Genomic DNA, 20,999 nt, shown 5'->3' with positions numbered 1-20,999 from the left:
TAAGGAAGACTAAGGAAAACCTTAAAGTCATCTTAAAACTTGTAAGAAGAGTTAGTGGAAAACAAGTATGAGCTGAAATCACAGTAACAGTAACACAGGAGCGATGATCTGTCCCATCATTTGCCAGTGAAGGGGTCACGAGCACAGGGACCCACATGCTGGCCGCCTGAGAGGCCGTGCTGAGCGGAGTCCCAGGAGCATGCAGGTCCCAGAGCCCTGTGAGTCCGCAGATGAACTCTTCCCAGCTGAGGTCCTCCCGCCCCTGGGCAGAGCTGCTCCCTGCTGGTGGGCTGGCTGGCACATGGCAAGATGGCACAGTGTCTGCCAGGGCACCAGGATCTGGCAGGGACAGAATGGATGCCCCCAGCACCACACAACGGAGGGCCTCTGAAGCCCAGAGTGGCCCCTTGGGGTATAAGCACAGTTAAATGCTTACCCTGAGCCTACGTCCTCATCTGACAAACACAAATAATAAGATTTTCTCCACAAAGATTAGAAGAGAATTAAACAACGAGGGATTCCAAAAGTGCTCAGCCCAGAGCCCACATGCATCATCATCATCATCATCATCATCATCATCATCATCATCATGGTTTTCCAAAGTGACTGGACCAAGTTAGAGCCACCACAATGTGTGAGTTCCCCACCATCTGTTCTTCCCATTTTAGCCATTCTGGTGCCACACAGACGCCACATCTGTGGCCTCAGATTTTCATTTACCTGATGACTAAGCTGCACACCTTTTCAGATGTTCCCTAGGCGTTTGGACATCTTCCTTCGAGAGGCACCAGTTCAAGCCATAAATGAGTGTTTTGCTCTATTTCAGTACTGATGATTAGTAGCTTTCCGGGAGAGGGGCGCTGCTGGTCGGTTTTGCTGTCTCTTTCCTGCCTCTGCCAAGAGGTTAGTTGTGCATGTATAACTGAAGGTGGTTTGTTGTGTGAATGTGAGTTCACGTCACCGGATGCTCAGTTATCAGTCTGATCTAGGGATCGCCCTGTGGCTGTTACTAGTCCTAAAAAGAACAATGTCTCCAACTCGCCATTCCTTTTTCCCCCTCCTTCTTCCCAGCCCTCAACTGTTACAGAACAGTGAGGGCTCCATCCCCCAAAGCCAGGGAAACCAGACTGCCAGACTGCGTACCATGTCCAGCCTCCCCAAATGCTATCTTTCTGGGAGAGGTCCGGCTGGTGACCAGCGGCCCTAAGCCGCTCTCCCCAGAAACAAACCGTGGTAGAGCACGTGTGCCTGCTGGGCCCAACGCAATGTGCCTCTCACAGATGACACAGTGGTGCCACCTGCAGGCTGTGCCCTGGACTCCAGCCCCCTGGCAGCCCTGGGAGAGAGAATCCCCTCCGCCCCAAGCAGCCTCCTGCCACTGCCAGGGGATAAGACCCGAAAAAAAAGGAATGCATTGAGAGCTCAACCCTAGGATACAATGTAACTGTGATTTTCTTTTGCACACATTAGTAGCTTGCCATTGCAACAATTTAACAGCTGAAACCGTAAGCGGTCTATTAAATCAATAATGAGCAAACAAAACAAGGAAACTTTGATTCCGAATGTTGGAGGTGAGAGCTTAGAGTACTGGAAACTTCCCCTTGTAACACATTTATGTTAACAGTTACCGAATAGGCATTCATAAGAAAATACAGAATTCTAAAGTGACACTAAACAGAGTGATTTTAATTTGAAAACTAAGGCAGTACTAAGGCAGGGCTCAGTTCACATATTTCAGCAACATTGTTTCAAACAAGTCATGACTATAAATATAAAAAGTGTGAGATTTGGCATCGAGTGGTATCAATCCTACTCATAACCCAAAAGTTGTTTGTTTTTACCAAATAGTAGCTATCAGCCCACTGTTTGTTGGAATTATTACACAGGAGCTTAAATTGCTTGCCTGAGAACTGGCAACTGTGAGTTAAACGTGCAAACTCCCAGACATGGTGGCTGGGACCCGCTCCTCACAGAAGGCACTTTAAAAGGGATGATTCCAGGCCCCAAGAAAAAGTGGCAGGCGGCCATCTGGTCAGAGCATGATTAATATACAGGAACCTAATAGTAATAGATCCCGAGAATGAGTGTGGGCACAGAAGGGAGGTGGTCAGCATGAACCCTAAAAGGAGGGTCCTGAAGTGTCCAGAGCCAGGACACGGAGGACAGAAAAGGGGGCCAGAGTTATAGGAGGCCACTCTGTGAGATGGGCCTGAGGACAGAGCCCTCAGGTCTGATTGAGCTAGGTGCTCATCCCCACCCTCATTCAGTGCTCTCCACCAGAGCTGCTGGTTATCACACGGCTCCCAGGGGAGCGCCCTACAGGCGCTGACCGCCCCACGCCCCATGGCTGACCGGGCCCTCCTCCTGGCAAACATGCACACAGACCTCGGGGTCACACGTCATCCCTGGACATCGGAACTGGATAGCTACACCCATCTTAAAGAGACTCTCGGACTTTGGCGTCTGCTAACAAAAGCCACGTCCAGCTCTGCTGGGGTGACACCCACTGCTGCATCCTCCTGGACACCCTGGGACCCAGCAGCATCTTTAGCCTGGCCCCCCGGCTCATCCCTCCAGGAAAGAACAGAAGGGGAGACCATATCCCTGAACTTTTGCATTTGGGTTTTGGATTAATGGGAACTAATAAATATCCGGGGGTTATAAGAAAACTTCAAAGTATATACCCCTTTAAGAAAATCAGTCAACATGCACTAGGCCCAACTATGCCCCACAAGGTCCCTTCAATGTCATTAAAACTAGCTCAGTGATCCTGGCTCTCAAGGCAGACGGACTTATGTGTCTGCCAGCAAGAGCGAGGTCCACATCATGGGGCAAGATCCACTCCAGGGCTGCTCCAGGGAACAGAAACACACAGGCACACACATGTGCATGCATGCACACATGTACACATGCGCACGCATGCCACTCAAGGTCAAACGTCTCCTTCTCCCCACTTACCGAGGCCCGGGGTCGGCACGGCTAGTGGAAGCAACCGTCCTTAGAGGTTTCCACCTTGAAGGCCTGGAAGTGAAAGGCACAAACACATGTACTTATACGCAGGAAAACACACGGTGACCACACCCCTGCGTGTCAGGGAAACTGACACTATGGATGAACTGTATTTCCCCATGCACTGACCATTCCCCTCCCTTCAGCAAACACCAGGGACGTGGCCTGGACAGGGCCTTGCCGAGCTGTTACTTCCCAATGCCCGGTAAGGAGGCCCCACAGATGGCTCACAAATGAACACACCCCAGGAGGGACCACAAAGCCACTTCAACCTCCCCACAGGGTCGGGAGCAGCTGAAGGTGGGCTCCTCCTGCCGAGCACCGTGCGCTGTGCGCCGTGCGGAACAGAACGGCCCCCGGGCCTCTGACCCTCTGAAGCCAGGCTCTGCCCTTCGCAGGGCAGCAGCTCCACTGACCTCATTTGCACTCTCCCTCCCTCCCAGGACCCCAGGAGCTCCCCCCACCCTGACAGGGACAGGCAGTCCGCCACCCCCCCACCCCCCCCTGCAGGGCCTCAGGTTGCGATTACCAAAGCAGAACCCCAAAGTCCGCTGGCCCTTTTAGTCCTTGATTTTGTTTTAAATTGTGGTAAAATATACATAAAAGTCACCATTTTATCCATTTCTTAGTGCACAGCTCAGTGGCATTAAACACAGTCAGACCATAGTGTGACCATCACCACCATCATTTTCAGAACTTTCCATCTTCCCAAACTGAGACTCTGTCCCCATTAAACACTTGCTTCCCGTCCCCCCTCCAGCTCCTGGCGCCCACCCGCCTACTTCTGTCTCTGTGACCTTTTGGGACTTGCTTATTTCACTCAGTGTGATGTCCCCCAGGTTCATCTATATTGTAAGTATATTTGTTTTTAAGGCTGAACCATATTCCATTGTACATACATATCACATTTTTCGTCTATAAATCTTAGAGTTTTAGCTTTCACATTTGTGTTTGTGGACCATTTTGAGAGAATTTTTATAAAGTAGGAAGAAGTAGAACAAAGGTTCATTGTTTTTGCATATGGGTGTCCAATAATCCTAGCAGCACTTGTTGAAAATATTATCATTTCCTCCTTGAATTACACTGGCACTTTTGTTGGAAACCGATTGACTACAAATGTGTGGGTTTGTTTCTAGAATCATTCCACTCCAGACATACCTTTTCCACAATGTCTAGATTACTGAAGCAACAGAGAAAGTCTTTTTTTTTTTTTTTTTCCCATTGAGGCATTTTATTTGCACATATGTATTACACCCCTAGAAAAAGAATCCCAGAACTTTCCCTCCTGTGTGTTTCTGTCTTGCTTCTTTGTGGTCCCTGCTGCCTACTGAGGTTGTCAGTACAATGAAACCGAACTAACGGGACGGAAGCAGGTTGCTCTGCCATTTTTCTGGATCTTGGAGCTGCACATCAAATCTGGGGCTGACTGTTCCACACTTGTTCAACCAGCCCGTAAGGTTCACAACAATTTTCCCAGCTCTGTGGTCATCAATACTTTCAAATTCGCCGCTATAACCATGCTTCATCATCACAGTGAGAAACTGGACAATGACTTTGGAGCACGGCCTGTTAAGAACCTGGAGTTTGCCTCTCTTTTCAGCATTGTTGATACTCCTGCAAGCATCAGCCAGGACATGCACCGCACCAACGTGGAGGAGCAGAAAGATGGCAGAAAGCATGAGCGAGTCTTAAAACCAGGTCTTTTGTTTGTCTCTTCAAAATTATTCTGGCTGTTCTAGGTCTTTAGATTTCCATGTAAACTTTAGAATAAGCATGTAAATTTCTTTTAAAATCTTGTCAAGCCCTGGCTGCTGTGGCTCAGTGGATTGAGCATTGGCCTGCGAGCCAAGTGTCGCTGGTTCAATTCCCAGTCAGGGCACATTACTAGGTTACACGTCAGGTCCCCAGTTGGGGGTGTGACTGAGAGGCAACCACACAGTGATGCTTCTCTCCCTCTCTTTCTCCTTTACCCTCTCTCTAAAAATAAATAAATAAATAAACAAACAAACAAATAAATAAATAAATAAATAAAAACCTTGTCAGGGGGAAGTTAAGAATAATATAGGAAAGGGTAAAGCCAAAGAACTTATATGCATGACCCATGGCCATGAACTAAGGGGTGTGGGATTGCTGGACGGAAGAGGGGTACTGGGCAGAGGGGAGTAAAGGGAAAAAATCTGGGACTACTGTAACAATAAAACATACTTAAATAAAACCTTGTCAGGATTATGATTGTGATTGTGCTAAATCTACATGTCAGTTTTGGCAGAATTGGCATATTAGTAACATTGGGTCTTCCAGTTCATTAATATAGTATAGCTCCCTATTTACATAGGTCTTCTTTAATTTCTCTTGGCACATTTTTTTGGTTATATTTATCCCTAAGAATCCCATATTTTCTATGCTATTATAAATGGTGTTTATTACATATTTTAATTATCCAGTGCTAGTATATAGAAATAAGATTAATTTAGTTATATTGACCTGTGTCCTGTAAAGTCACTAAACTCACCTATTAGTTATAGTAGCTTATTGCAGATTTCTTAGGATTTTCTACATCTGTGAATAGACTGTTTCACTTCTGTTTCCCATTGTGTTGTCTTTTTTTCCTTTTTCTTGTCTTACTTTTCTAGCACCATGTTGGATAAAAGTGGAGAGAAGGTGGGGGACGTGCCCAAGGTCACAGAGCACCTCCTTGACGGGGCCACGTGGAATCGCAACAGTCCCATCCGGTGGGAGCGTGAAGCGAGTCACGGACACAAGCACATCTGCAACTTTAAACTCTCTGGCGACCACGCGAGCGAGTGAAAAGAAACAGGCAAACACAGTTTAATAACACATTTCACTAACCCATCATATTCAGAATACGGTCATTTCAACATCTCATCAGTATAAGGCCATGCTGAGGGGATGTCTCACACTCTTTCCAGGCTCCATGACATCCCGTGTGTCACCTCTAACCCAAACCACCTGCCACAGCGCGTGGCTCCCCACGGGACAGCGCAGCTCGGACATGACACACCCTCTGAGCGTTATTTTCCTCCCATCTCCCTTTTCCATTTACAAGTTAAGAATTTTAGAAGTTTTTAGTTTCACCAACTCTTTGGCTTCAAATAATTCTATAGTGGTTAATTCTTCCATTGGCTGGTAGGTAGGGGGATTCAATAATTTATTTGTTTTCATATTTCTTAATTAAAAAAAAAAAGAAGAAGCTAACCAATTCCTGGAAATATAATATAATGACAAGTTACAAAATTTTTTTAAATGACATTATTAAAAACTTCCAAATTTTCTATTTCTTCTGTACATTTCAGAAGGAGAAGAAACTGAACCCTTTCTAGAAGTAAGTATAAATGATCAATGAATGATCAAGTACAAACAATAGTAATTATCCACACTGTCTTTTCAATTCTCTTTTTTTCCTAAAAATAGTTCTTATTTATAAGAAGCCCCTCTCTTATTTACATTCTGTCTCTCGATCAGTCTAGCCTGTCTTTCTTTGTGTGTGTATCTCTGTCTCTCTCCCCCATGCTCAAGTGCCCCCGCCCCATTAGGAAGGGCCATTTCTGTCCTCAAGCCAGCGGCCTGGTAACAAATCTTTCTTGCTACGTGCAGTTAACATACTACTTGTCACATGTGTCAAGTTAAATACCATGTCAAATAAAGCTGATCTGAAACGCTCAGGGGACCAGCACCACCTTTGCCACTGACTCCGCTGCGCTCAGGGGCTGCCCGGGGGCCTCTCGCCACCTACATGCCTCTGTCATTATTTGGTGGGTATATGGGAGTGGGAATAAAAAGAGTAATTGGCAAAATCATTGCTGTTAAATAAACCTGTCCTACCCTAAATGTGATGGCAAATTTTAAAACTAATTTTCAAAAGGCCATGGACAGATATGTGGCCCCATCCCCCACACACAGATGGCAATAAACCAAGTGGCTGAGAAGGAAAGATTGCCCTCTCTAAGCCCATCAGCCCCCCAGACAGAACAGTGAGACAGGCCCACGTCACCAGGAGCCTGGACCTGAAGTCACACTCTGCACAGTCCCAAGCATAGCTTTCTTCCAGGTACCCCCAGACACAGCCCTCACACCCAGAATAAAGGACGTGAAACCAGAAGGACAAGGGGACTTACCTGTTCCTGTCAATCAGCCACCCAAGTGCCACCAAAGTGAACTCAACACCTAGACTGGTGGCTTTACTGGGAAGAAGAGATGCTACTCTCAGAGATGCTGAGCCATGAAATGATTCAGCAACAAGGCAAACCCAAAGCTGGCACAGAAACGCAGCACCGTACGGTGAAGACAGGCCGACACCCTGTGCGGGTGCGGGCGGGTGGCAGAGCTGACACCAGTACTCCAGCCACTGCTGTGGCCCAGAGCCGCCCTGGACACCACGAGACGCTTGGCTGCAATGCCCCCATGCTTCCTCCAGAACAAGGAAGAGCGGGGACGGACAAAACCACGCTCTCCTTCGTCTGCACCCGAGGGGAGACCAGGAGAGCCCGCAGCAGCGTGAGAAGCAAGAGGGGCCCCTGTCCGGTGTCCAAGGGCTCCGGGCCAGTTTCGGGACAGACCTGTGCAGAGTGCTCCCCTCACGGTGGCGCTTGCAGGCCTGAGCCGCTTGTTTCTAAGTGGCGCTGTCCGGGGGCAGACCGGCTGGGACTCACCACACACCGCCCCATGTGACGTCCCCTCGCCACCCCTTCCCCGACACGCACGAGGTGCGTCACGTGAGCACGCCCCTGCACAGAGCACTTCCACGCGTGGCCTTTGCAGCCCCCACAGGCTCCAGGGGAAATGGGACGAGGAGCGGAGGCTACGGCCCAGAGAAGGGGAGTCGCCCGCCGGAGCCTATGGCGTACCCCGGCGCCTCCACAGAGGACAGCTCAGTCGCCTGCCCTCTGTTTTCCCCGTTGATCTTCACAGAATCGATGATGCCACTGTCCTGTTTCCCAGTGACATGCAGCGACATGACATCCTAGCATGCTGGATTTCAAAATGAGAAGGTACACGGAAATGAAAAACAAACTGTTGAGCAGCTAGAAGAGTGTCATTCTTTCCAGTGCCACCGGGGTGAGTGGGAACTGCATGACCCGGCAAGCTAGCAACGTGGATCTAAAGCCCACCCAACGCGCAGGCCCCCTGCTCAGCAACCTACCCGCAGAACTGTCCTCAAGAGGCTGACCAGAGCCACACCGTACAAGGATGGCTACCCTACTGATAACAGGGATGGCGAGAGCTTCAGTGCCCATCAGCCGGGCCGGCTGCCTACACCTTCCACCACACATGGAGCCAAGGGCCACCTTCATGGCCTTCGCCGAGGAATGAGGGAAAGTGGCAAAGGTCAGCTGTGCGCCATGAACTGAAGCAAGCGAGCCGCAGAGACAGCATGCAAGAAGTGAGTGTGTCTCTGTGTTAAACAGCACGTGTGCACATGTGGGCGTCCTCACTCACACACAGGACAGGAAGATGCCTCCCAGCAAAGGGGCAGCAGAGTTGGAGGATGAGCGGGAATTCACCCAGCAAAGAGGGAAAGAGTGTCCCAGAGAAAGGGGTGCCAAGGTCCAAGGCGGACACAGCTCAGGGGAGGAGTCTGAACCCTGGGAGCTGCGGGAGCAGGGGCCGTGAGGACAAGGAAGGCATCTGGGGGGCATAACCACAGGGCATTAGAGCAGGGGGTGGCAGGGACCAAATTTGGGCTATTGAAATACAACTTCAGATTCACCGCAGGGGATACATTTGATGGGAACAGGACTGGGGCACAGAGGCCTTCAGCAGGGACTGGAATCACCAAGTGCTGCCTGTCTAGGGACCAGGGGTGGCGGGATATAAACACATGACCTGGGAAGTGGAATCAGTGAGATTCAACCAGTGACTGAACAGGGGTGAGGGTGGGGGACACAGAGGACAGAGGGTCCCAGGCAGGTCCCAGGGGTCTGACTTAGATAACAGTGGACAGTGACTTCGCTGCAGGAGACAGGAAGATGGGAGGAAGGCTTGTGGTTGCCAGGGGAAAGGGCAGGAAACGGCCTGCTGAGACCGGGGTGCCTGGTGTGAAAAAAGATGCAGTGGAACGTGTGGGCCTGGGGTTTAGGAATCAGAGCCAAGAGGAGACGGAGGCTTGGGAGCACCACCCCACAGGGAATAAAATACAAGGGGGGATCGGAGGCCACCAGCAAGAAGACAATCTCGGACAGAGCCCCAAGAATAACACCTTTGGGTGCCTAATCATCATTTCTTTCACATGTATTTCCTAGTTTTGAAGTTTGACATGCTAAGATGTGCTAATCATCTTCGCCCCCAAATCATACTCTTGAACTTCTTACTACTGATCACCTTTTTAAGAAATCACACTCTTGAGAAAGAAAAACCAAGTAGGCAGGATCACAACACCTGATATCAAACTATACTACAAGGCCACTGTAATCAAAACAGCCTCGTACTGGCATCAGAACAGACACATAGATCAATGGGACCGAATAGAGAGCCCAGAACTAAGCCCAGGTCTCTACGGCCAACTAATATTTGACAAAGGGGGCAGGAGCATAAAATGGAACAAAAACAGCCTCTTCAACAAATGGGGTTGGGAGAACTGGATAGGGACATGCAAAAAAATGAAACTAGACCATCAATTTACACCACACCCCAGAATAAACTAAAAATGGATAAAAGACTTAAACATACGCCATGACACCATAAAAGTCCTAGAGGAAAACATAGGCAGGAAAATTTCAGATAGCCCATGCAGCATTATTTTTGCTAATACATCTCCTAGGGCAAGGGAAATAAAGGAAAGAATAAACAAATGGAACTACATCAAATTCAAAAGCTTCTGCACGGCTGAAAAAAACAGCAAAATGAAAAGGGAACTGACCATATGGGAAAACATATTTGCCAATGATACCTCAGACAAGGGTTTGATCTCCAAAATATATAAAGAACTCATACAACTCAACACCAGGAAGACAAACAATCCAATTAAAAAATGGGCAAAGGCCCCGAGTAGGCACTTCTCCAAGGACATACAGAAGGCCCATAGACTTATGAAAGGTTGCTCAACATCACTAGCCATCAGAGAGATGCAAATTAAAACCACAATGAGATAGCACTTTACACCGGTCAGAATAGCCATCATCAACAAATCAACAAATAACAAGTGCTGGCGAGGAGGTGGAGAAGGGGAACCCTTGTGCGTTGTTGGTGGGAATGCAGACTGGTGCAGCCACTGTGGAAAACAGTGTGGAATTTCTTCAAAAAACTAAAATTAGAACTGCCTTTTGATCTAGTGAGTCCACTGCTAGGATTATACCCGAAGAATCCTGAAACCTCGGTTCTAAAGAACCTATGCACCCCTGTGTTCATTGCAACGCTATTTACAATAGCCAAGTGCTAGAAACAGCCTAAGTGCCCCTCAGTGGATGAGTGGATTAAAAAACTGGTATATTTACATGATGGAATTCTATACAGCAGAAAGAAAGAAGGAACTCCTACCTTTTGCGACAGCAAGGGTGGAACTGGGGAGTATTACGCTAAGTGAAATAAGCCAGGTGGCGAAAGACAAATACCGTATGATATCACCTAATACAGGAACCTAATAAACAAAACAAACAAACCAGCAAAACAGAACCAGAGGCATGGAAACAAGGAACAGACTGACGGCGACCAGAGGGAAGTGGGAGGGGGAGAAGAGGGGAAAGAAGGGGAAGGGTCTAGTCAGGAACTAGTATAAATGACCCATGGACATGGACAACGGGGTGGGGACTGACTGTGGGAACAGGGGGAGGGGCAGGGGAGAGCAACAGGGGGGAAATTGGGACAACTGTAAAAGAACAACAGTTTTAAAAAGGCAAAAAAAAGCATGTTTTTTTATTACTGCTATATACCACATATTGCATACATATGGTAGTTTTTCAGCTACAAAAGAAAGTTATTTGAAGGAAACTCTTTAAATAGTGACTGAGTCTGCCTATTCTAAGACAGCAGAAATCATCTGTTGTGCGGATGAGAGAGAAGTCAACAGAAAGTTAAGTTCATTGAGGACAAAATCTGAGACACATTTTGCAATTGTGTCCCAAGTTGGTTAAAGCAATTGATACTGATGTGCTGGGCGTGCGAGGGTCTTCTCAGCTTTGGACCCCTGAGCATCACATTTCTCTTCCACAAGGCAGTTTTAGGCCAGGATATTTCCCCTAAGTTAGTCAGTCACTAAGTCACTGAGGCCTAAGTCTACGACATGCCTTCAACTTCCATTATTGCTCTATCCACCAGGATTTGTATAGATTCACCCAACCATTAGCAATTTCTTCAATCTTGGGGTTTTATTGGGGGGTCATTTTCCTTCTCTGTCAATTGCATCTTTATAAGTCCCCTTTGTGAGTCCAGAAAATTAACCTAAAATGGTTCCAGCTCAATCCCACTCCTGGGCTCTTCAAAGAAGCAGAGACTCTCCAGGGAGACTTTGCTCCATGCACCTTGCAGGAATCTACACTCAAAGCTCCCCAAATATAGAATCCACAATCCAAAATCACTTCAGGGAGTGACAGCAGAACAAACAATGGAAGTCAACCCTCAAGAAATTTAGACTTCGGTATTATGTTTGGTATTATTATTTTGGTATCCTTAGTTGCAGAATATAAAAAATATATATTTAGAGATAAAAGAGGAAATTTAAGTGTATGCAAAGAAAAGAACATGAAGCAAAAGAAAAAGTAGATTTGGTAAGAACCAAAGAGAACTTTTAAGAATGAAAAATATAATCATTGAAATGAAAAGCTGAATGAGCAGGTTAAATGCCAGATTAGACAGAGATGAAGATAGGGCTGGAAAACTGGAATGGAAGAGAAAGCCAAAAAAATTACCAAGAAAGCAGCAGAAAATGACTAAACAACACGAACAAGGGTTTGAGAGAATTGGAGGGTGGTGTAAGTCCAGCCGAAGGTAGGAGCAAAAGTCAACAAAATAGTGGCTGAAAGTTTTCCAGGACTCCTGACAGACCCAAACCTTTATCCTCAGGAAGCATATTGAATCTAAAGCAAGATAAATAAGAGTAACGCACTCTAGCCCAAGCCTGTGTGGCTCACGTGGTTAGAGCATTGTCCTATAACTGAAAGGTTGAGGGTTCAATTCCCAGTCAGGGCACATACCTAGGTTGTAGGTCTGACCTCTGGTCCGGGCACAGGTCCAGATACGTACGATCCCCAGTTCGAGCACCAATTCACAGTCTGGGCATGTACAGAGAGCAACCAATAGATGCTTCTTTCTCTCATCAATGTTTCTCTCTCTCCCTTCTTCTCCCTCTAAAAGCAATGTTTTTAAAATGTCCTCAGGGAAGTTCTTTTTTTAAATTAAAAGAAATGCACCCTAGAGACGCCACAGCAAAACTGAAGAACACCATGGGTAAAAAGACTATAAAAACAGCCAGAGAGAAAACATACTATCAACCCAGGAAGGACTGACGACAACTGACTCCCTGAAAGCAATAGAATGAAGCCAGGAGACAGTGATGTGATATAACTCAAGTCTCAAAAAGAGTCAATGCCACACAGATCATGCCCTGTGCCCAGAAGGCAGCTGAAGTTAAAAATTAACCTAAAACCTCCACTCGTTTACAGGCCTCACAGGTCACAGAAGAACATCAGGAAATTCTAAATGCTGAGACGTGCACAATGAAATTGCTCTATACCAAAATGTACGGGCTGGGCTCCCTGTTCAGCAGAACCAAGAAGGGCAGTTACACCTTTAAAGGCTCATGATAGAAATGAAGGCTGACAAGTAAGGAACTATCCTTGGAAAAAACAAAAAAGAAGTTAAACTTTCAATTCAATAACCCAGAGAGAGATCAACAGGATAAACTCGGGGAGCACAGAAAGCAATACAGCAAGGGACACAGAGAACAGTGAGCACGGAGCTGGTTCACGAAACTAGAAGTGGGCTCTGCAAACAGAAATAGAACAGATAACCCTCTGCTGAGATGATTCGAGGGAAAAGAAAGGCAAGAGCAGCTTTAGGAATGAAATGGGGACCTTCACGTTAGGTGTAGGAGCTGACCACATAACGCAATGGACAGGGCAGCAGGCAGCTCTGAGATCACTCATGGGACACACACACACACACACACACACACACACCCGTGTAATTCCTGACAGGCTTCTAACAAAAAGAGCACAGCACAAGTAATGGAAGGTCACCTCCAAGACAAGGTTTTAAAAGACTGCGACTTTCTTTTTCTCTTTCTGTTTCAGGAAGCCCGGAAACATGCTGACTGCCACCGCGCAGTCTGTCTGCCCCGAGGCCCAGCCACACAGCCAGGCCCCTTCCACTCCCCACTCTCTCGTCCACTCCACTCTCATGTCATTTGTATCCTTTGGACAGCATCTGCCACATTCAGAGCCCTTTGCCACCTTCCTGGCACTTGTGCTCTGCAGTGAAGCCCTGCTGCCTGTCACCGCCGGCATGTCGCTAGACTCACTGTCATCTAGTGGTTGACTGACACTCATGCCTTAGACGGTCCCCAGAAGAATTCTTACCAACCTATTCCCTGAGCTCGGGTGGCACTGAAGGCCTGCCTGGCCAGACGCAAAGTCTGTGGCTCCACTTTCTTTCCTGAGATGCTTTCGGGTGTGACCAGTATTTGACATGCTGTGGAAGAGTCACCGGCCACCTGCTTTTCTTTCCTTGAGGGGTGACCACCTCTCAGCCACCCGCATTTGCTAGAAGGGGTCTCTCTATCTGGGTCAACGTTCCAGGTGGCATGGGGCCTGTCTGCACCCAGTCAGCTCTTCTGCCTGAACAGAGCCTCCCGAGGCATCGGCCTAAATCGCCGTCGGCCACACTGCTTGGGTTTGCTGATTGTGCGTGTGTGGTTCACAATGTTGATGACACAGACGCTGGATTCCTGCCTGTCTGCTGTGTCTATCACTGTCTCTGACTTTTTTCAAAAGTTTTAAGTATAATTTACACATAGAAAAGGGCACACACCTTACGTGTGGAGCTTAAACTTTTACAAGCCAAACACACCCAAGTAACCAACTCCTGGATCTAGTGGCTCCCAGTGCCACTAGTAGGCCCTGTGTGCTCCCTTCCCAACCCCATTGCACCCCCAGGGCCACCCTCTGACCCAGGGCAGCACAACCTAGTTTTGCCTGCTTCTGTGCTTCGTATCCACGGATCAGGCCGTACGCACATCTGTGCCCCACACCCTTTGCTCAGTACACCTGTAAGATCCACAAATATCTGTCTGTGGTTGCAGCTACTTCGTCCAAATCTTATTTGAAGTAATAAAATTTGAGGTCTGTCCAGGAGGTATCCAGCCATGTAATATGAAAACTAGAGACATTTATTGAAGAAGATATAAGAAGCATTGTACATAAGACAATAATGCCTCAGTGTCCTTCAAAGTAGGCACCTTGGGCCCTCACACGGTCCTCCCAATTGCCGGAAGCTGCCCCGTCATATTTTTCTGAATCTCATCCATGGTCTGAAATCTCTTCCCTTTCAAAGGTGATTCTTTTTCAGTTTTGGGAAAAGCCAGAAATCACAGGGCACCAAATCTGGGGCTGAGTCACCTGGGTGATTTGATGTTTTGACAAAAAACTCTGCACAAGACATGACGCAAGAGTGGGCACATTGTGGCGATGAAGCTGCCAGTTGCCAGTTGCCCACAGCTGCGGCCTTCTGAATCATCTGAATAGTTTTCGCGGAGGAAAGCTGAAGCTTAATACAAGGTTTGATGTAGATTCGTTGCTCTACTCCCTCAGTCAATTTGAATGCAATGACCACACAGTACACACGCTCACTCAACGTGTCTACCACCCCCACTGACTAGTACAGTGAAGTCATCATCGTTCATGCACGCGCATTCCAGGCCACTCCCCTTGGCTGCCAGGTTACATGGATGTTGCACAAACTGTTCTCATTATATTAATAATGGCTGGACTTTTCCTGGATAGACCTTGTGGACCACATTTTTCTTCTCTAGGATACAGCCATCCCGCCCTGGGTCCTGATGCGCACTCCAGGTCAGGCCTGCTCGCAAGATGGCCTCTTCTCCAGATCCAGCCACTGGGTCTCTGAAGCACTGGGCTAAGGCAGGCTTACACTTCAGCCCCCTGGTGGGCAAGCTGGCACCACCCTGGGGCTGTATTTTGGCATGTCCCTGATGATCAATGGAGGTAGGTTTTTAATCTCTTTATTTTTTCTTTCCATCCATTTCCAGAGAGAAGCAATGGGACCATTCCAAACCAAACACCTGTGTGTATACCAGCACAGCAAGGAGAAACTACAGCATCATTACCTCAAAGTGGTGAACAAGACAAGAATGTCCTGTCATGCTTCCATTCAACATCATCCTAAAGACCCAGGCAGTCAAATGGGAAGGAAAGGCATTAAAGGCACAAGGATGAAACAAAGCCACCACCATTCCCAGACAATATGGATGTCTACACAGAAAATCCCAGAAACGTACAAATCAATTATAAGAAATAAAGACTGGTAAGGTGACTGGTTATAAAATCGATATCCAAAATCAAGTGCCTTTCTGCACAACACAAACAAGGAATTAGAAAAGTTTTCAATTAAAAATAAATTTTAAAACCCTTGCTGGTGTAGTAGCTCAGCAGATTGAGCACCAGCCTGCCAACCAAAGGGTCACCAGTTCGATTCCCAGTCAGGGCACATGCCTGGGTTGTGAGCCAAGTCCCTAGTTGGGGGCAAGCAAGAGGCAACCACACATTGATGTTTCTCTCCCTCTCCTTCTCCCTCCTTTCCCCTCTCTCTAAAAATAAATAAATAAAAATCTTTAATAAACAAATAAATAAAATTTTAAGGCACCACTTACAAAAGCAACAAAAATAATAAGGGTGCCTGGGAATAAATTTAATCGTGAGTCTAAGACAAAATGTGGAATATTATAGAGCCTAATACAAGTCATTTAAGAAGACCTTCATTCATGAAGACATACATCATCCTGTTTACAGCAGGAAGACTGAACAGCATAAGGATGAAAAGTCCCCCCCAAATGGATCTATAGAGTCAATGCAATTTCAATCAAAATGCTGACACAATTTTTCATGAAACTTGACAAGCTGATCTTAACACTCGCACAGAAAAGCGAAGGACAAGAACAGGCAGGCCCTCTCCCTGCGGCCTCCACACCAGACTCCCAGTAAAACTCCTGGCCCTTCTCACCTTGACATCCGCCTCCTGAAGAACCCACACCGAGGCAGTCTTCACGTAACAAAATTCGAGTGCCGTCTTATTTGGCAAAAATTACTGTTATTGGACGATATTTTGCTAAGTCTACCAATTGAGTGATTTCTCTCTGAACATAAGGATTATGTGCATCTTCCTAATAAAAGGTACATTTCTTCATTCATTCAATCAATTGCTCCAATTAGACTGGGACAACAGTCTAGATTACAAAGCAATCTAGGGAGAGTTTCAATTCTCTGATGTGCCGGCATCAGCACACTCTTTATGTGAAGGGGCAATGGACGGCTCTGTGTGTTAGTCCCACCTAGTATCTAATGAAAAGCTGAGCACAACGAATTTGCATAAACTGAATTTCTATTCTTCTCGATGCAACATCTGGCACATGTCTGTTTCTATCATCTCAGACAGGTGTTTCTGACCCCCACCCACTAAGGGCAGCCCTCCACCAGTGGGAAGTCTGTAAATGAGTACTTCTGTGAGGCCAGGCACTCAGTCTCTGTTTCTAAAATGTAGGTTTTTCATATACTGAGTTTTTTGAGCATCAAGGAGATTTAGATTCAATCAGACCTTTGTTTGTAATCTACATTCATCACGTGCTCCCTAAACGACCCTGGCCAAGCTCCCTGACCTCAGCTTCCCCATCTGTGTAGTGGGGCAACATTTCTGTCTTTACAGGTTGTTCTGGGAGTGAAACAACAAAACAAGCACATAAAACGCCTGACAGAGATGCGAGAATTGCAGCTGTTGTTATGAAAACAATACACAAAGCCTAAGTTACACAGGAGGGGACACATTTCATGGCGGCACATATTTAGAAAGTTTTCAGGTCCGCACACGACATGATGAAGAGAGAAAGCCTCCACCTGCGGCGCTCTTGAACCCAGCCTCTTGCCTGGTTTTCAGCCACCGAGGAGCAGGTCACTGCAAGCCACGGACCTGGGCAAGGGCCTCCTGGCAGCGACTTTCACTACGGCTCAGGCTAGACTCCATCACTGCTGTTCTTTATGACCGATGTCACCCCCCACCACTTTCCAGGAGGAATCCAGGTGCTCCGCATGGATGATGCACAGCCTCCTGTGTCACCTGGGGACAGGTCTCTCGCTGCTGCGCGTTGCTCCCACATCAGCGCCCAGCTTCGGCTTTTAGTCCTCTGTGATGCAAAGCACTTGGCCAGGAAGAATTCTGCATGTCACATGTTCAAGGACATGCATTTCTTCCAATGTGGTGACACTGGCACCTAACACGTCTCTGCAACCCTTTTGGCTCCTGGGGAAAAGGCACGGCCAGGGTAACCAGAGAACCCAGGGCCACTTAGACACTTGGGCCCTCACTTGGCCAACTTTCCCCTCCCCTCGGCTCCACTCCCACCTCCAGATAAACACACAGACGGCTACCAAGGTTATCAGTGTTCCAGTCTCTGGCCCCTTGCCTGACAGAGATAATCAAACACAGCAAATTCTTCTAAATGACTAGATGAAAGACTATCAGAGGATGAGCCCCTAATGCATTTGCCTCAAGTGCAGTATTTTAAAATTAGTAATTTAGGATTAATTTTTAAATTATCATTAAGTAGTTTTAGGAACCACAGATCAAGTCACAGTCCTCTTGCTTTACAATTTGAAACAGTTCATTTAAAACTTCAAGCATTCTTTGGTTGACCAAAGAATAATTTACCACAGTAAAGCCCATGAAATTTCTTAGTAACCGTCTTACAAAATTTGCTGTAACAGTAAATTTTCTTAATGAGAAGACTAAGCAATAAAGATCTCAGTTATACAATGTTCAAAAAGAAAACAGACAAATGTATCCAGTCCGCCCAACGCTTTGCTCTCTCAACATCAATCAGCTACAATTTGTAACAGTAAAATATTAGTTTTTGACAAGGCCAGAGAGGGAAGACAAGGATGGGAGCAGAAGCCATTGCTTTTGCCACAGGTGCATTCTGACAGTGACAAGGGGCTAACTGTTAAGAGTGGGGGGCCAGCCCCTTCTCAGGTCTCCCATTAAGTCAGGCTGAAAGTCAATGGGAGGTGAATGTTTCAGGGTCAAATGTGACTGGACAAATTACCCGGACCCTCCCTTTCAAAACCCCAGTACATTTTGCTCCTCTCAAACGCAACATCTGTTTTTCATTTCTCCTGTTAGCAAGGATTCCAACATTTCCCTCCTACCTCTGATAGACTCAGAAACAAGTTGACCGACTTCTAGCCACTGATGGGACTGAGAAGATGGGAGTCCGTGCAGATTCGTTTAAATTCTGGCCACGCTGATCTGTGACCCGACCTTCAGCAGGTAACTGAACCTCACTGTTTTCGCAGACCACTTTAACAAGGCCAAGGTCTGATCATCAGAGATAACACATGTCAAGGGCTAACCCAGCGTTATCAGGTCCAGCCACTAGTTCATGGGGAAGTAGGAGTAAAAACGGTTCCTTTGGTGGATGCTCTTTTTCTAACTTCCACAATAAAACAACTTCTGGTTTACCTCCACAGCCCGGGCATGCCCATGTGTGTACCAGACACAGGGAGGATCGCTGCAAGTAAGTGGCCCCAGGGCCACACCACCCCTCCCCAAGGCAACTTCTAGAACCAAGACTCTGCAATTCAAGGACCCCTCCTGAGCCCTTCTTCACCATCCACAATGCTGACGTGAACCCTGCTCTTGCAAACTCTTCAGCCTACCGCTAAGATGCAGACTTCTCGGCAGAGATGCCCAGGTAGGGCCCCCGCGGGTGGGCTGAACAGAGGTTACGGCCAAGAAGATGAAGTCTGGTTCAAAACGTTAAGGCACCTACACTTTCCAAGGCCAAGGAGAGGCCCTGTGCATGCTGAATGTCAATCACACGTAGCTTCTTTTTTAAACAATGTAATCAAGACAATATCTGAGAGTCACCAAGAAATGGATACAGACGTGAATTGTAACAGGCTAACTATGAAATTTTGGGGGTGGGGGGGACAAAATAGGGGGCAGGGAAGAGAAAGCAAATGATCAAATGAGAGAACATTCAGAATCTGACCGAGACCTCTTCTGAAGCTTTTAAACGAATGTTGATTAGCAATCTCTAAGTGAGCAGCACCAGCCTGCAGAGCTGTAATTTAACACGTAGGGGACCTTCTGGGTTAGATGCAACCACTCTGCCCATAAGCACTGGGCGCCAGCCATGGACCTGGGCTCTCCTGGGATGATTTTCACTTTTAATGTAGGTGGCCACTTCCCGTTCCAGTCTTTCTCAAGGCCAACAGCCCTCCATTTTCCTTCTCATAGATCATATTTCCTATGACAAGACACCCAACTGCTCAAGTATTCTCTTAGGCAAGACTTAACATTATGCTTAAAAAGAAAAGGTCTGGGAAGCCATTTATTAATAAAGCATTTGTCCTATTTCACTGAACTTCTCTCAAAGTTTTTTTTTTTTTTTAACTGCACAATTTTTCAAGGTAGTAGCATCAACTGCTAGTAACCCTCCTGTCCTGAGGATCTGGGGATCAAAGGCTCTCAGGTGCTCTGGGTGGTCCCGGGGTGGAGGTGGCTTCCTCCCCAGGGCTCTGGGACCATGGGCCCACCACCGGACTGGAAGGGTGGAAATTCATAGTCAGCCTTTGGCCAGGACGAAAACTCAGCGCACCCCGCCCTCGCAGTGCACCTGCAGCCCTCCCCGGGCCAGTCCGCAAAGAGCGAAACCAACCCGGGGCGCCGCGTGCTGGGTCGGGGAGGAGGGGGACGCCCCGCGGATCCCCAGTCACCAGCTTCCCCCACACGGGAATGGGGGCCGCGTGGCATCCGCGATGGAGCATAGCCTCCACCCCGCAAAGTCCGGGGTGAAGGAAGTGGGTGGCGCGCCCTCTGACCAGCCTCCAGGCCCTCCTGGGGTGCCCCCTCCCTGGGCCCAGCACACCCGGCTGCAGCGGCCAGAGCCGGGCAGGTGGGAAAGTAGCCTGGGCCTCGGCTGTACCAGGCCCGGGGGAGGACCGTGGACGTGGAGCTGGAGTTGGGGCGTGGGGGGGGACCCGGGCCGCAGACCCCCCCAGCCCCATTCTCCCGCAGGCTCCACGCCCCATGTCGCGCAGCTGGCCCACTGCGGCTGGGCCCGGGTCGGGAGGGGGCGACCTCAGGCGGCGGGGCTGGGGGCCGACCTCGGGCGGGTGAGTGGGGACCCGACCTCCGCAGCAGCCGCGCCGCTCACCTGCTCGTCGCACGCGTGGCCCCGGCGTTGCTCCGGGCCGCTTCGGCCTGCGCTCCGGCCCTGGGCGCCCGGCCCTGCGTCGGGCCTCAGCGAGTGAGGCGCCCGCCGCCCCCGGCCCCCATCCCCCCTCCCGGCCCGCCGCCCTCCGCCCTCGGCCGCGCCGCCCCGACACTTCCTGTGCGCGCCGATCCCACAGTTCCGCCGGCGCGCGGGGCGGGGGACACGCGGGGGTGGGGGGGGGAGACACGCGACACGCCGCGGGGGGGAACGGGGGACACGCGGGGGGGGGCAGGGGAGCACGCAAGGGGACGTAGAGGACTGGGGGGTACGCGGTAGGAACAGGGGAGCCGTGGAGGGGCAAGGGGCACCAGGTGGCGGGGGAGGGCAGGCGCCGGCTGGAAAGGGACCTGCCTGGTCTTATAACGGACGCGCGGGCAGGAGGAACTACGGGATCCGGGATCCGGGAGGAGGGCCACGTGGGATATGGGACTAGCGAGGTCCGTGGAGGGGCCTGATTAGGGGCGCGGGGAGGCGAGCGGGCGGGGGCACAGGCGGGACACTGGACTTAGAGCCAGGGGCACAGCGTGGTGAGGGG

At 48.7% G+C, this 20,999-nt stretch overlaps 1 protein-coding gene and 1 pseudogene across 1 annotated transcript in view; both read right to left on the bottom strand.

The window, feature by feature from the left end:
* The window catches only part of AGPAT3 (1-acylglycerol-3-phosphate O-acyltransferase 3), an 80,840-nt gene extending 60,338 nt beyond the window's left edge, over nucleotides 1-20,502 (bottom strand). Inside the window, exons 1-2 of the mRNA XM_090272100.1 lie at nucleotides 20,405-20,502; nucleotides 2,959-3,021 (exon numbers count right to left, since the gene is read on the bottom strand). The gene's annotated coding sequence lies outside the window, so the exon portion shown is untranslated. The remainder of the gene's footprint in view (nucleotides 1-2,958; nucleotides 3,022-20,404) is intronic.
* LOC150020614 (small ribosomal subunit protein uS8 pseudogene) lies at nucleotides 4,266-4,688 on the bottom strand (annotated as a pseudogene).
* Nucleotides 20,503-20,999: the final 497 nt, after the last annotated feature.

This window comes from Furipterus horrens, unplaced genomic scaffold (assembly GCF_987537825.1).
Source record: "Furipterus horrens unplaced genomic scaffold, mFurHor1.1.pri manual_scaffold_1, whole genome shotgun sequence".
Lineage (NCBI taxonomy): Eukaryota > Metazoa > Chordata > Mammalia > Chiroptera > Furipteridae > Furipterus > Furipterus horrens.
This window is presented reverse-complemented; position numbering and strand designations above follow the sequence as displayed.